Source organism: Brienomyrus brachyistius, chromosome 18, assembly GCF_023856365.1.
Source record: "Brienomyrus brachyistius isolate T26 chromosome 18, BBRACH_0.4, whole genome shotgun sequence".
NCBI lineage: Eukaryota > Metazoa > Chordata > Actinopteri > Osteoglossiformes > Mormyridae > Brienomyrus > Brienomyrus brachyistius.
Window position 1 is genome coordinate 20,107,980 of NC_064550.1, and position 17,337 is coordinate 20,125,316.

Sequence of the window (17,337 nt, forward strand, 5' to 3'; positions counted from 1 at the left end):
AAAAAAATATATATATATATACAGCAAAGGCCATATAAAGCGGCAGATCCCAGTTCGACAGGTTTGCCACATGGTAATTCTAATAAAAAAGGAAAAAACAAATAGCCATGGAAGAAGAGCATCCACAACAGAATGAAATGCCCGTGTTCTGACACTCCATGCCCAACACGGCACTAACCCACGTGAGACTTTCTGCGTTTCCATTTTTGCACCGTTCTTGGTGTCTTAGCCAGACTGCAGAGTGTGAAGCATCAGCTCGGTCTGCAGGCTGCTCTTCTCGCCATGAATTAGCTCGTCTGATAAGATCCTGAGAAACTACAGTTAGTTTTTTTTTATTGAAATGTAAGGTCCGAAGTGTTTAAGACAATTTCGCCTGTAACGAAAGTCATTTTTTTAATCATCCCCAAAAATAGGAATTTGAATCCAACAATCCATCTGGGATTTTTCCTGTCCTGAGTCCAGACGTCCTGTGACACACAGATATGGAAGATAGGCAAATGGATAGTCATTTGTAAACACCCAAATACAGATGTGTTGTTTAATGTTGCTCCTCAAAAAATAGACTAAAACATCCTTCGTTTTTCCCTTAGGGACAAACTTTCTGTTGCAGGTCACCGTCGGCGAGAAATGACGTGTTCAGCGTCTTGCCGTCTCACCTCACTGCACTAGCCTGCTGAGACACCAGCATTCTGCAGATTGTTTACTTCTAGATTTCTCCTAGACATGCAGCCATTAATCCTCACCATTAATCCCTTCCTTATAACTTGAGCAAAGGCAGCTTAAAATCCTTAAGTAAACACCAAGTAGATATTCTTTTGTTGGAAATCTTTACTGGAATTCCAGCGTATCTTTGTAGGAAATTCTTTTCTCAGCAAAATTATGCGTTGACTTTTTTATTGTGAAATACAAAAATGGTGTATTTTTTGCTTCTTTTCCATCATCCATATTACATTAATCATATGAATATTAGCTTTTCCATCCATCCATATTTGATTTTTTTTTTGGGTGGGGTGGGCATTTTTTTCATACAGTCCAGGTCACGATGATCTGGTGCTTCTCCCAGACGTAGCCTAGAGTGGGAGGCAGTGTGCTGTGTGGACGCTCGTGCATCAGCAGTAACTTAAACACGCACAGCCAAACATTTCCGAGGCAGCGGCAGGTGCAAACTGCATGGGCGTCATGTTTGAGGAAGCCCAGGGCCCTGGTGGAAACACTGAGGAGAACATCCTGACTTACCCACCCAGAGCTCGATCAAAAACCATAACAACTCCACTTTGCAGTTACATGCATATCTGCAAAAAGAAAGAAAGCTGCATTATTCTTAGCAAACACACTGCAGGCAGTTCTCTACTGATGACAGCCATTCTATAAACCCTTATCTAAGCAAACCTTTGCCTAAATTGGATTTATCTTCCCATACCATTCACCTTATAGCAAAAACATACATGCTAAAATATACTAATCAAATTACTTTATTTGTCACAGCATTTGACACTGGGTAGAGTACACATGACACCTGGCAAGTGTACAAAGGTCCATTCAGCAGAGACAAAATAGCGCAATACAGTACTGCAATAGTCCAAGTCTACAAAACATTATGAAATAATAAAAAGATAAAAATAACGAACAACAATTCAGTAATATCTATCAAAGAACACATTTTTAATAAATGAAAAGATAAACTGTATTGTACAATATGTTTTGTGTAAGTCTGGATTTCCATCCATCACCATAGCTGCTTAATCCCACGTAGGGTCACAGGAGCCTATGCCAGGAACAAGGGCCACAGCAGGAACCAACCCTGGGCAGGAACCAACCCTGGGCAGGAACCAAGACACCACAAGGCCAATTCAGAGCAACCAATCAACCAGCCCTGCACACTAGGAGGACACCAGAACCCCCCACAGAAACCTACATAAACATATGGAAAGCATGTAATCTCCACACAGAAATGACCTGGAACCAAACCCAGGACCTTCTTGCTGTGCAGCAGCAGCACTAACCACTGCACCACCATGCTGCCCAAGTCTGGGTTTCCTTAAGCTGTTTTTACACAAGTCAAGAGCTGCTTATTCTGGATTTATTATAAGAACATTATACATTACATTATGCATATAAGTTTGCACTTTCTCCAGAGTCCAGTTGCCATTTATAGCCACTTATTTACTAGGTGAATCAGGTTAAGAACCTTGTCCGATGGTACAAAAGCACTGCCCCCAGGGCTTGAGCTGGCAATTTTAAGAGCATGTTCCTAGACTATTGCATTCTGTGAGCAGCAGTACAATTACAGCTAAATGGCAATAGGCATTATAATTAGGGTCTTGGGTTACTCTTGTCTGAACGGTGTCAGACGCCCTGTGTTTCAGGGAGGAGCGCGAAGACGGCAGTGCGGCCCTGCATAGAGTGACCAGGCTTTGCTCCAAGGGCGTCTGTCAGCCTCACTTGGTTGGATTAGCTGGTATATACTGCAGAATGCAGCTCTGCTTTTCCCCCACCGTCCTTCTGTACTCGACAGGAGTTCATTCACTTTTTGCTACTTGTTCCGAATTGATTTCTTGAAGCCACTTGGGTATTTGCCAGATTTAAAACCAGCTAACTATTGAAATGTAGCATGCAGTACTTATGAACTGCACCTTGAATTGATGGACTTTGTCATAAATATTTCAATATCTATTATGCACATTCTTGTTATATATATTTTTCTACAAATACTATATAATGTTTTTAAAGGGCAGAAATAATAGAGACAGTTAAACTGAAGACAATACCTAAGTAAGAGCAGATGCAAAATCATTGTCCATAATTATATTGGTAAATATGGTAAACCATTGACTATAATGGTCATTATTTCATTATATACCACAATTGTCTATATTAGTCATTATATTGGTATATATGGTAAAGCCTTTATGAGAAAAAAATACAAGGTATAACAAAGGAAATGCATATCAGGCATGTGGACCTTATACTCTGTGTGTAACTTCAGTTCAGCTCCACATGTAGGAAAAGCTTAGATCAGTGTTTCCCAACCCAGTCCTCAGGGACCCCCAGGACAGCCTACATTTTTGCTCCTTCCCAGTTCCCTGCCAGACAGCCCACATTTCTGCTCCTTCCCAGTTCCCTGCCAGACAGCCCACATTTCTGCTCTTTCCCAGTTCCCTGCCAGACAGCCCACATTTTGCTCCCTCCCAGCTCCCTGCCAGACAGCCCACATTTTTACTCCTTCCTAGTGCCCTGCCAGACAGCCCACATTTCTGCTCCTTCCCAGTTCCCTGCCAGACAGCCCACATTTTTGCTCCTTCCCAGTTCCCTGCCAGACAGCCCACATTTCTGCTCTTTCCCAGTTCCCTGCCAGACAGCCCACATTTCTGCTCCTTCCCAGTTCCCTGCCAGACAGCCCACATTTTTGCTCCTTCCCAGTTCCCTGCCAGACAGCCCACATTTCTGCTCCTTCCCAGTTCCCTGCCAGACAGCCCACATTTTTGCTCCTTCCCAGTTCCCTGCCAGACAGCCCACATTTCTGCTCCTTCCCAGCTCCCTGCCAGACAGCCCACATTTTTGCTCCCTCCCAGCTCCCTGCCAGACAGCCCACATTTTTACTCCTTCCTAGTGCCCTGCCAGACAGCCCACATTTCTGCTCCTTCCCAGTTCCCTGCCAGACAGCCCACATTTTTACTCCTTCCCAGTTCCCTGCCAGACAGCCCACATTTCTGCTCCTTCCCAGTTCCCTGCCAGACAGTCCACATTTTTACTCCTTCCCAGTGCCCTGCCACACAGTCTACATTTTTTCTCCTTCCTAGTGCCCTGCCAGACAGTCTACATTTTTACTCCCTCCCAGGGGGAGGGAAGCACTAGTTTAGATGATACAGGACACTGCAGAAATGTAAGCTGTTTCTGCAAGATGCAGGTCCTCCGACTGAATAATGTTAATGTTTTTGAATTTTATTGAATGCTAATGTGGCTGAATTTGAGCATTATTCCCCTATTTGTACCCTGGTTGTCAAAAGACACTGGAACCATAAAGCCTTTTGAAATTCCTTGCAAGTGAGAGCTTACATGGCTAATCAATAACCTAATTCTAAATATCATTGCTATTCTGCCTGTGATGCTGATTTGCTGTTCTATACAGCCAACATGAGCTTATAGCTCACAGCTGGGACTCACACCAGTGTCATCTCTGCTCCATCCTCTGTTAATGGTCACTGTTTTCTCACAAACCAGCCTTTGACAGGAAGCATTATTTTTCCTGCATGTGTCCATCCATCCATCTTCTCTAAGTGCTTGTCCTATTCAGGATTGTAAGGGGTCCAGAGCCTATCTGAGTGGCTACAGGTGCAAGGCAGGGAACAATCCCAGGTGGAGCACCATCCCATCACAGGGCACACTCACACTCACACCATTCACCTCTATGGGCAATTTAGAAACTCCACTTAGCCTCAGCATGTTTTTTGACCGGGGGTGGGGGAACTGGAGTATCGGGAGGAAACCTTATGACAACATGATGAGTACATGCAAACTCCACACACATGGAGCCATGCCAGAGACTCGAACCCTGGTCACAGGGTGTGAGGCAGCAGTGCTAACCAGTTTGACTCCCACCCTGACATAAATTTATTTGAACTTTTAAAATATCGATACCTTCATCAATCCACCCACCGATCCGGGCTCTTTTGCTGCCAAATTCTATGGTATTTTTCATTCGTTTCTACGTTTGAGAGAGACACCACTTCTCACTGTGCGCGGGAACAATAATTTTTTTCCCCCAAGTCCTTGTTTCCAAGATCGCAGGAGGTGATTATGATTCCAGGAGGTCGGAGAGACATCGGTCTAAAAGGACAGCTGTCTGGAAATCGCTGCCAAGGCAGCCCTGGGAAGCCGGAGTGATTCACGGCTGCGGTAGAGACCGTGTCCCCGTGCATATAGGCCTTGAGATATTCACTGCATGTTTGCAGTCTTTGAGTGGCATGGAGGCAAAGATGTTTATTTTTAGAGCTCACAGCATTGACTGGGGATGCTTTTTTTCATGTTTGCTTTTTACTGTGTGGAAAAATGCTGGCGTCTGTGCTTGGACGTCTGTCTGTATTTCCATATGTCTGCTACATACTGGCAGAAGGAAGCGTAAACTGCCTATTCCTTTTCGAAAGTAAAAATGACATAATTAAAAGAGTTTTGCTTGCATACATACGTCTGTGTACCATATGTGCCAAGGACCTTTTCCTGGAGTTCTGTGTCTCAGTTTGGACAGCTCAATTAATGAAAATGGAAAACGGGGGATTATGGGTAACAGACCTCGGCATCGCAAAGACACAGGGGGAATCGGCAGCTGTATGGGAATTAAAAATGTGAAATATTAGTCAATAATGCCAGGATTTAGTACTGGAATCTAGTACTAAATCAGAGCCATAGTGCTTTAAACTAAGAAATGTCAAGATCATTGTATTATAAGGATATCAGTACAGATGCAGTAGCAAACTACTGTGATGTCATAGTATGCTTTGCCTTTAGTCTCTGTGGTGACCCTTTTAAATATAGAAAGTGATTAAACATGTGAATCGTCTTTAAAGTGTGAAAAATAGTATCACATTTCTGATAACAAACTGAGCACCCAGGGGTTGTTTATTAGTTATTCTTCGTGCGCCGTGCGGAATTGGAAAGTCTAGAATCACTACAAGCACCATTAGGCCGCAAACACTATAACAGTATGGAAACAAGAACACGTGCAAATGATTCAGGAGGACTCTGTAGTCTCCTCTTGCCTGATGCTGTATGTGAATGGGTGATTTTTCTCTGCTCCCTTCTAGGTAGGGTTCAGCTGTTGGATCACTTAATCAGTTTTAGGCGGTCACTGCTTAATCCTGATGTACCTTTCATCATTTATATTTACAGGTGCACATGGGGCAAATATTCGAGGAGACATACTCTGGTGTTCGTGTGTCTGTGGGTTGTTAAATGTCCGCGCCACAGTCAAAGATGAATCAATGTCAGACTCCTACCGGTGGTGGGACATTCGCCACGAGAAATGACATCCAGGTTGTATACAGTACGTCATGGACACGCCCTCCCCCCACCTAACATAGGTTACCCACCTTCATCTACAAACAAAATACATGCAGATATTAAAGCATAAAGAGTTTCAGACTCTTTTTCAGGAATCCCCAGAAATCTCTTGCTGTGGGATGTCTCCTAGGCATACTTTATTTAAATTTCAGATGCTTAATTTTAGTATAATTAACATTATTTTAATTGCTTTTGCTACAGCTTGGGACAAAACATGCTGCGAGGTAAATCTGAAGCTAACAGAAAACATGGTAGAAACTGTGCTGTTTGCTCAGGGTGGGGGGATCACGCCAGCAGTGCTAATCAGTAGCCCAGATGGGTTCCCTCCTCCCCCCGTAATTGTTCATATCTCTCAAACATGCCCGTAGGCAGAGGCCAGCCTGTCGTTGACATTCGGCAGAGACCCTTGAAACACAGGCACAGATGCAGGGAGTGGTTTTCACTGGGTCGAGAGGAAACGTTTTCACTGCGATCTGCCCCCCAACCCCGCCCCCGCACCGACCTACAGGCCCCTCTGAACACGAGGGCTCGACCTCCATCCTAAAATTACAGGATGCGAGGCACAGCGGCGATGGTACTGAGAAGTTGCAGGAGGCCACACACTCATCTGAACTGGGAGAATGAACAGGATCTCCTGGAGTGGAGCTACTGTTTCTCTTCCTGTTAATTGCCAGAATTGTTGAGGGGGGGGGAAACAGCACAATGGGATGTTCTACACCCCCCTGGGCAAATGATAAGCAGCCTGGTAGCTCTCGCAAGTCGCAAATCCTATTGCCAAACAGGCACGTAGCCAAGTAGTAAAATTATGGATTTGCACCCCCCCCCCCCCCTCAAAATTTGCTTGCCCCCTACCAGGCACATAGCCAGGTAGTAAAATAACGCATTTAAACCCCCCTTGAAATCTGCTGAAAGCCCTCCAACTGTGATGCTGTATTTAGGGAGCTTTTAGGGACACGTCTCACATCAACTAATCTCTCTTCTGCTCATCTTGACAAACGGCAGGGGTACATAAGACGCCCGAAAGCCAGGCCACTCTGACGGCGCCGTGAGCAGCTGCGCGCAGGAAGCCGCCACTGCCCGCAGCCACGTGATAACAGTTAGCTGGTCTGCACATCACACCATGCTGATCAACTGGCCTTCTGGGGAAAAGCATGCAGCTTCAGCATTAACTGAATTCACTGCACTTTTTACAGCCACTTATGCTAACGCAGGATATAATTATCAAGTTATGAAGGAGAAAAAAACAAAGATTCGTCGTGTGTGACAACAGTCAGGTATTTTTTTTACTGAATATTTTTTTAAATCATGAATCACAAGGTGTATTTTCGACATTCTATATTAAATTATATGATCTATATTACGTGTCCATATAAAGAATGAAAAACAGGGATATTTTTTCAATGGTCCCTCTAATTTTGTTTTTGTTTTTTTTAAGCCGTTACTGCCTCCCGGACTGAGATTGTCCATAAATCATGTTCCCCAGGGCTGCAAAGCGGCAGAACGAGATGCGATAGAGAGACACGGACAGTCATACATCTTACAGACAGAAACGTTAAAGGGCGGAGCTTGCAGAAACTTCAGAACAGCCGGTGAATACCATGGAGTCAGAGTAACAGCTTCACTTGCTGTGGGCCTTGAGGAACAAAGCCGGCCGAGTCCGTCTGCTGTATCTTGAGCTCCGCTCTTGAAAGACTTCGCAAGTGTGGCTAGTTTCAAATGTCACCGGGCTATTCTTGCCTGTTGGGAAGGGGGAAGAAAGGGCTATATATCACCACAGACTTCAGAGAGAAGCTATAGAGGTCACTGAGATGCCTTTGAAAAGTCGCATTTCTCATTATTTGGTACAGCACGCATTTCCTTCAGTGTCAGGTGGCTAAGGTCAGCTGAGGTAGTGGCATCTGAGAGGTGGTGCATCTGTAGAATACAGAGTTCTGTCCATCTTTCATGACCACTTATCTGACTAGGGCTGTGGGAGGCCTGGAAGGAGGCAGGGACAAGCCCTGGATGAAACAGCAGGTAATGAGTCAAGTTCTTGGCCATGTAGGGCAGTCAAAATATTTTGTCATTAATAAAAATTGCTTGATATTCACTGCGATTACCATAAAAGACATCAAAGTTACACTTTACTTAAGGCCACGTCTTTAGTAATATATAAGCACATTCATAACTAACAATGCATTCATAAACCGTTGTAAACAGGGCTATGAATATTTATAAAAAAGGGATAACACATTATGCCCATATGATGCATTGCGAACGCTTTATAACACTCACATCTATAATGCACTACAGAGACCTCTATAATGCACTATAATGGTATAAACATTATGTATGCTTTGTACTGCATTATAAAGGGATCTGTAGTGCATTATAAAGCATTCATAATGCTCAATTCATATGGTTATAATGTGTTATGCCTTTTTATAAATATTTATAGACGTGTTTATAATGGAGGCGGCATTGTTGCCTCACACCTCTGGGACCCGGATTCGAGTCTCCACCTGGGTCACATGTATGTGGAGTTTGCATGTTCTCCCCATGTCGTTGTGGGGTTTCCTCCGGGTACTCCGGTTCCCCCCCACAGTCCAAAAACATGCTGAGGCTAATTGGAGTTGCTAAATTGCCCGTAGGTGTGCATGTGTGAGTGCATGGTGTGTGAGTGTGCCCTGCGATGGGCTGGCCCCCCATCCTGGGTTGTTCCCTGCCTCGTGCCCATTGCTTCCGGGATAGGGTCCGGACCCCCCCGTGACCCAGTAGGATAAGCGGTTTGGAAAATGGATGGATGGATGGGTGTTTATAATGCTTTATGAATGCATTATAATACATTTTTTATGTGTTTATAAATTACCAAGGACATGGCCTTAACATTCCTTCAAAATGCCTCTTGACCTTCATCAGCGCTGCTGTAATTTGTTCTACCTGCAGCAGATGTCAGCTCATTGGCACAAGTTAATGAAGCCATTTCGTGCAGTGAATTACTTTGATACAAACTCTGAGGGCCCTACATGCCGGGCTACTTCAGAACTCAGAACCGTGGTCCAAAGTACAGATGGGGACTCTGCACTTTGGCATTGGGACTGAAGAGACCCCATCTTACCCAACTCGCAGCCAGAATGTTCCGGATGCTGCTGCATAAACTTTCTCCAAAACAACTAAAAGTGCATTTATATAACAGAGATACTTTATTCATTTCTGAGGGGAAACTGGGTAGCTTACACATACCTCCTTTTGCTTTCCATGAGATACACAGACATATAAACCAGTGAAGGCCAATTTTGTGGTCAGAACACAGAATTAAGCAGAATCCAGCATCCCTGGAGCAGGAGGCCCCGGGACAGACCCAGGACGCACTGGAGAGATTATATCTCTTAGCTGGCTCAGGAACACTTTGGTATTCCTTCGGAGGAAGTCGGAGGGGTGACTGAAGGGGTGGGGGTCTGGGCATCTATGCTTAGGCTGCTGCCCCTTTGACTTAGATGAACAGAAGAGAATGGATGGATGGATGGATGGATGGATAAACAGTAAGAAAAGGTGAGATGATGGAAATACATGTGAGGTGTATGGATGTTGTATGTGCAAATAAAGTACAGCTCGACTTGCAGGCTTTAAACCGACAGAGTAGATGATAGAGGCTGCTGTGAAGAACAGTAAGTTGTGTCTAAAAGGACTGGATCTGCCAGCACAATAAAAGTTAATAATGCTGCTTGTTCTGCCACGTCGCTTGTCTTCACATTTCTCAATGACAACCAGCACACTCTGCTATTTCTCCGAACGGGACAGTAACATCTGGCTGGATACAAATATTCAGGGATCATAATAAAGTCAGACAGCTGGCACTTTGGGTGTGGAAACAGAGGCAGCCAGCATATTGTGCGGTGCGGCGTCACACCGCGTGCTGTCAGTCTGCTTCAAAGGGCTGTAATTTGCTCCTGCAAAGGCGCCGTTTACGAGGAAGCTGTGAATCTATGACTCGGGTTGTCATCCGTGGCGTTGCCATCAGACACCGCTGGGATCTGCGTCATGTCAGGTTACCCCCCGTAGCAGTGCAGGTACTCGGTGTACTATATAGATAGCTGTGAAAAGCAGGTTCCCCATAGAAGTACTGTCCTTTGATGGATCTGCACACACGTTTGTCTCCTCATTGGCTGTCTACATTAATTCTCGGTTATATTGAGTGATGAATGCCCTGTCGGGTCTGTGCCAGCACGGCCATCCAAGTGGTCTGCAAAAGTAGCTCTTCTCAAGATGTTCCTGGAAGAACGCCCAGGAAGATAAGGAGGGGTTCAGCAATGCTGTAGCCTGCAACTCTACACCTACCACCTTAGCATTAGCATTAACCTATAAAACAAAACCTAGAAATGGAACATAATGGCAAATTCATAGAATGGTTGGTTAGGGTTCTAATGATCTATGAAGAAGAGTCATGATGACTGAACCAGGGGGATGTAAGGCAGCAGGGGGGTATGAGGTGGGCTGGGGGGGGGGAGAGAGTCCCTCATGATAACTTTGATGACATAATATCTTTCTGTTTTGAATCCCAGTAGCCTGAGGACTGACACTCGACCAACCTGGTTTTTTTACTATTTGAAAATGACTGCTACAGTATAAGATGAATTTCTCAATCATTTAGTAACGCTGGCAGTGATTGGACCTGAAGTAGATCCATATCAGCCTCCTCATTCTATATGTGGGAGTATGTGGGAGATACTAACATGTATTACTGTATCTGTATACAGTGATTAGACACAGAGTAAGGAGTGGCACCTAGATATCTGGTGTGTGGGTAACACTCAGAAGTGGGTATCGCTTCTGGGGAATGCTTTATTAAATCTGGTAATTAGATTACGGGGTTCTCCTGAGTTTTCTAAACCAGTAAAGTCCCCACTAATTGTTTTATTTAAAATATATTTTCCAAGCAGGGTAATAGCTGTTTTTGTTCAGATATGATAATCAAAAAATGAGGCTTTTGCTTTCCTCTCATTACGAATGAAAACAACTTTGGAGAAGACAAAACAATTTAAGATAAAACAAGCAGGTCATTTGGACTACAGCTGTTTTAAGCTTTCATAAACATACTGTAATGTAAATGTAAAAGTAATATGGAATCTGTCATATCCCTGCCTGTCTCCTCCCTGTTACTTGTTTATCCCTGTTGTCTTGCCTTTTGTTCCAAACCCTCGTGCATAAATCACTCCCAGCTGCCTCTCGTTAACCCCTTGTTAGTCTTTATACTTAAGTATCTGTTTGTCTCATCCAGTCATTGATATCAGTCATCCTGTTGCCTGTGCCCATCGCAGAGTTAATCTTCCCGTTTTGATCCCTCACAGTCCGGTTTGTTTCCCTGCTCCAGTTTCGATTTAATAAAGCCCTTTTGTTCTCCTGACACCAATCCTCGAGTTCCCTGCCTTTTGCACGTAGGCTCTGGACCCCCCCCCCCCCCCAGGTCCTTGAATAGGACCCAAGTACTATGGTGAGATGGCCATCATTGGTTCTGGTTCTCTGAACTCACACTCAATGGACACCCTTCAACTGGGTAACCCAAGAGATCAGATGCCGGTGGATCCTCCATGCTGGAAAAATGAGCTTTCCTCTGGCAGCATGACCTTAACCCTTACTTCTAAGTGATTAGCTAGGGTTGCCTAACTCAGCTTACCACTGGCCCACAGGGCAAACCCAAATGCTGTTCATCTCAACCCTTTGCAGCGCTCTGGGGAAATCATGCTGACATTGCACTCTGGAGTAAAGTTGTATTTGGCCCCTACACTGTAACTTTAAAAGAGAATTTTCAAAAAAGGTCACCTGACACAAAACCAAATGCATGTCTTATTTTTACAGCAAGGTCATGTACTTACGACCACATATAAGTTAGAAGATGGATGGATGAAAGGTTATGGTATATTATTCTCATTCGCTCTTCCATTTATAGATGTTCTCATAAATGTGTGTATCTCTCTCTACAATCTGTACTACCTTTTTACTGAGATACTCATGTTCTAAAGGCCATGGCTGGGAACTAAGTGTTTGTACTGTATTGAGTCATCATAAGATTGATTTTTACCAGGGAACAAGTAGACAAACCCTACTGAATTCCCCGAAATGTCTGGCCTTAGTAGGAGGTGGCCATGATGAAACCCAGTGTCAGTCATCATGGGAGCCTGAAGAACATCTTATGTAGCACTATACAGTGACAATCTGTGCCCGATTTGCTTGACCTTCTGACCCTCTCAGTCAATCTTCCAACACAGTCGCCAACATTTACAGAAGTGAATGTTATGTGAGTCTAGAACGTCAGCAGTTCCTACTGTAGATGTCTGTTCCTCCATGCATCTATAAACAGTCTGGATGCAGCGAAGGGGGTTAATCTCCATGCAAACACAGAGTGCAGAATGTCTGCCCATGTGCCACTTAATTTTAAACACGAGTACCACCCCCCCCCCTCTCCATTGCCACCTTCAATAGTCTTTCCTGCTTATTTAACAGCAAATTATGTTTGATGACATCCACTGAAATTTGGCCAAGAATCTAAATATTGGATTTTTTGCTTTCACACACATTACAAGTTCTGGCAGCTTATTGTAAAAAAGCAATAGGTCCCCAAGGGAAACAGACTGTTCTTCTGAAACGATTTAGCTTACAAAGAGGCACAGCTTTTTCTGTAAACATGCCAGTAACTGTTTTGATCAGTTTTGTACATAATTTATATCTGTATTTTATATCTGCACTGTATCAGTTTTGTAAATAATATATACGTTTGTTTTATACGTGCTGCTGCTTATTAAGATTGTACAAACAGTTGTGTGATGCAGAGCTTTTTGTTTAGGTTCACCTGCATTTTGATGAAGGTTTTAAATCCAGATTTCTCTCGCCGTCTCGGAGTGATAAGGCTTATGGCGCCGAACTATCACTGACACAATATAGGATAATTTTTGGCTTAGCTAACCAGCCTTGACTGAATTTCCTGCTGCAAATTCCCATGCAGCATAAACTACCCTCAATTATGATCCGGCACCCTGCACAGTTCATCTTCCTATTTGCCCTGCTATTGGGCAGATAAAGTGCTTCTTGTATGGAATATACAAGCAGTCGACGCTTGTCACTCTTCCCTATACCAGCAGCATTCTCACCTGATATGATGCATTATTTTCCATTTGCACAGTTACAGATATATTGGAACGCTTCTTTTCACATATCCCATCATGCTTTCCTCTAGAGACATACAGGTATATACACAGCGCAGGGTCAGGCCATTTATTTTATCATCTTCAGTGAGTTAGAAACCTCTTCATGAAAGCTAACATGTATTATGATTGATAACAGACAAATCAGCGATGCGACGTTTCAATTGCATGCGGAAAAACTGGGGTAAAAAAAAAAAAAAAAAAATACACCCCACCTACGAGTTTCAAAACTGTAAATTAGAAGGAAATTGGGTGATTTATGCTGTGTTCAAAAGCAGGGAACAGGACTGAAGCCTATTAGACGTTTCCTGGAAAAAGTCTGTTCATTACGGCGAAACCTTCCAAACTTTACCTGCTTTGTTCAGGTTGTCAAGAAAAGCATAATTAAACTGATAGGAGGCTTTCCCATGATGTCAGCCCCAAATGAAGCTGTTTACATTTGAAGAATTCCGGTATTTATTTACATCAAATAATCCCCTTCGATTATTGGGATCCAGACGTGTTGTTTTCTCATGTGCAACGTCTGATGGGGTGAGAATTTAATAATTCTCAGGCCTTATTAGTTGGCAATCCTGAGGTGTGTCCTGAATATATGATTATGAATAGTTTTAAATTGCAGATTTCTGAGCTGGAAATGGGATCAAAGTTTCGTCTGACTATTGTGTTTCAGTCAATAGTTTTTGGTCAAACTATCCTTGGTTTTTATTTAAACAGACAACTACAGAAAATGAAAATGACTATGAGAAACCAGACATCATTATTTTCACATAAACATAAATTTGAATTATATATTAGAAAATATTCCTACAGCCCTGATGTGTTGATTTATATATGGGGAAATTGTTTATTTTCTTGACAGTTGCTCTTATCAGAAAGCTAAAAATTATAAACTGACATTTTCAGTTACACAGAACGGAATTTAATGGGACTTTAGATTAAGTGTCGCATTCAATGGCGCAAGAATAAACTATCAAGTTTCAGGTCATTAGTGCAGTTCCTTCGCGGTTGGATCACCTGCCACATTTCCCCAATGCTACTATAGTTTCTGCAAACAGCATTCAGAGCCAGAATGTGTCCTCTGGGGTCATAAGCAATGTTTTGAAGAGTCACATAGCAAAGAATTTGTAGCTGCTGATTGACAGATTTTCAAGAATGTCAGCATGTTAAACTTGTTTAAAGTTATTTTAGTAGTATCCATCACAGTTCTTGAAATATTGGTTAATGCCCCAAATGGATCATATTTTAGTGAGATATAATTCATAACATATAAATCACATTACATATAAGCACTAATTTTATAGTATCTATATATCAATGTAATTATAATGTAAACAAATGAATATATATTGAAAAGTCTTCTACCAGAAGTAGTTTTGCACTGGTTTTGCTACAAGGTGAAATTTGAAACACTGTACATGTCTGGTGTTGTGAGAATTCTGGTCCTGGCTTCTCCACTGAGGGTCCGTTTCTTCTCGGCACGCAGTGATGAGTTATGGAGACCCGGTCACACTCCTGGACAAATTGGAATCGCTGTTTTCTTAAAGACTTCTGCGCTTTTAATCGTACACTAAAAATACCAACCATCTTGTTAAAGTTCAGCTTCACATTTTTCCTACCCTGACCTACAGTCAGAACCATAAATATTTGGACAGAGACAAAGTGTCTCAGTTTTTTAGTTCTGTACATTAACACAATACATTTTAAAAGAAACAAGTCTGATGCAGTTGAAGTGCAGGCTGTCAGCTTTAATTCAGTGGGGTAGAACAAACACATTGTATAAAAATGTGGGGGATTAAAGTCATGTTTTTACAATCCCCTCCTTTCAGGGGCTCATAAGTAATTAGACAAATTAATATAACTGCAAAGAAAAAGTGTAAAAAGTCAAATACGTGAAAACCCTTTGCAGGCAATAACTGCCTGAAGTCTTGAACTCACGGACCAGACGCTGGCTTTCGTCGTTTTTAATGCTCTGCCAGGCGTTTACTGTACAGTAGCAGCTTTCAGTAGCTGTTCGAGGGTCTTTCTGCCTGTAGTTTATAGTCTTTAGCAAGTGAAATGCATGCTCAATGGGGTAGAGGGCTTGTTACGAAGGGGTTTCTCTTCGCCATGGAAACGATTCTGCGAGCATCCACCGCTGCTGTCGTCCGTGGACGTCCAGGCCTTTTTGTGTCGCTGAGCTCACCAATGCTGTTCTTCTTTCTGAGGATGTACTAAAACTGTGGATTTTGCCATCCTAATGTGGCAATGGCCCATTTCAACTGCATACTAAGTTTCTTTGACCCTATGTTGTATGTTCACACCTTAGAACTCCAGGTCTTTTATGTGCTTAATTGATAATGAAAGAACGAAGGAATTGTCCACACCTGTCCATGTCACTTTTAAGTGAATTGTCCAATTACTTTTGGCCTCTTTAAAAAGCGGGTGGCACTTGTTAACGAGCTGAACCGCTAAACTCTTCATCCAGTTTGAAAGTGGATACCTTAACATGAAACCCGAGAGTGTGCACTTTATGTCCATACACATATTTATGTTCATACACATATTTATGTCCATGAACATATTTCAGTAAACAGGTAAAATGGAAAAACTTGTGTCAGTGTCCAAATATATATGGACCTAACTGTGACTGATTGCCGCTAAGATAGTAATAGCTGCTAACATACTTGCTGTAGCACAGCGATAACTTTAACCCCGAGCTACACCTTCCATTACTAGTGTTATAGTAAGTTGTTTTGACTGATTTGCATTGTAATTTACTGTCACCCTTGCCAATGCATAATCACCAGCTTTCGTTTTTGCTTAATATATTTCACATCTGCGCATCTGAATAATGCGGAGGCGATGCTCAGTCAACAAGAAGATGCTTCATTTGGAAAAGTGCTCAACTTTGGAAGAAAAATCTTATGAATCAGCAACTTTCCATTTCAAAATACCTTCATCTCCTCTGCATGCTGGATGGTTGCATCTATCCTGCTAGCTATTATTTAATGAACTCTACGGTCATTCTGTGTTTCTACAATAATAAAAATGTATGAGTTAAGAAACCAAGGTATACTAATTTCCTAAAAATTAGATTTAAAATGTTGTTAGCACTGCTTCAAATATTATGATGTTGTACCCTCCAGTCTTTTCTAATATAGCTACAGGAAAACGTGTAATAATTTCATTTGCCTCTTGGGTAACCAGAAGACTCCTATTATGGGTGATTGCATCGTTCCCAGTCCACACTACTGTACGTGGACTGCCTAATGTATTTATGTTAAATCATGACTGGCCAAAGGTTAACTCATGTCATCTATTCAAAGATGAGATGGGAATTGATTCTCATAAGATTACTAGAACTAGTAAATTAGATTTTTAGACCTAAAACATATTAGTTGAAGGAGAACAAATGATTCAGACCTCTGCTGCTTTGGAAATATTGTTAAACATGGTTTTATCCTAAATGATTGTTCGTCGTTATTCCAACTATCCTGTGTCTTATCTTCCACTTCGACTATCCCCCCCCCCCCCCCCCCCCCCCGAATATATTTAACTCCAGAAGGGAAGAATTTTCCCTCCTTTCCAGCGAGCCACCAACCAACGAGCAGTCCCAGTCGCCTGTCCATCCCTGGATCTCTCCCCTGAGAATTTCGAAGCCAGAATTGTTGTAATACAAGCTTCACAGAGATAAAATGAGCTCACAACATCGTCCCAGAGATCCGTTAAGATTTTCAATGCATAATCAGAGCATGGATGACAGAACACAGCTCCAGCATCCATATGTTTTCATATTTTTTGCCTAGTAAACATTTTTTCTGAAACTGACCTGTGTAATGAATATAGTTATGCTCTGAACCTTAAACTGTGAGATTTTAAAGTAGTTAGAGTGTAGATGAATGAATACGAGGATGAAAGAGATGAAGAATAGGATCAAATATGATTTGACCAATGGATATACTGTAGCACATATTTGTTAAGGAATTTTTCAGGACAATCCATTGGCCCATCTTCCAGCTTCTTATCCTGTATCCTGTAGACCAGGTGTCACAAGGCCCACGGCAGGTGAAGACCCTGGATGGAAGACCAGTCCTTTCCACCATAAACCTGGACAAACGTGGAA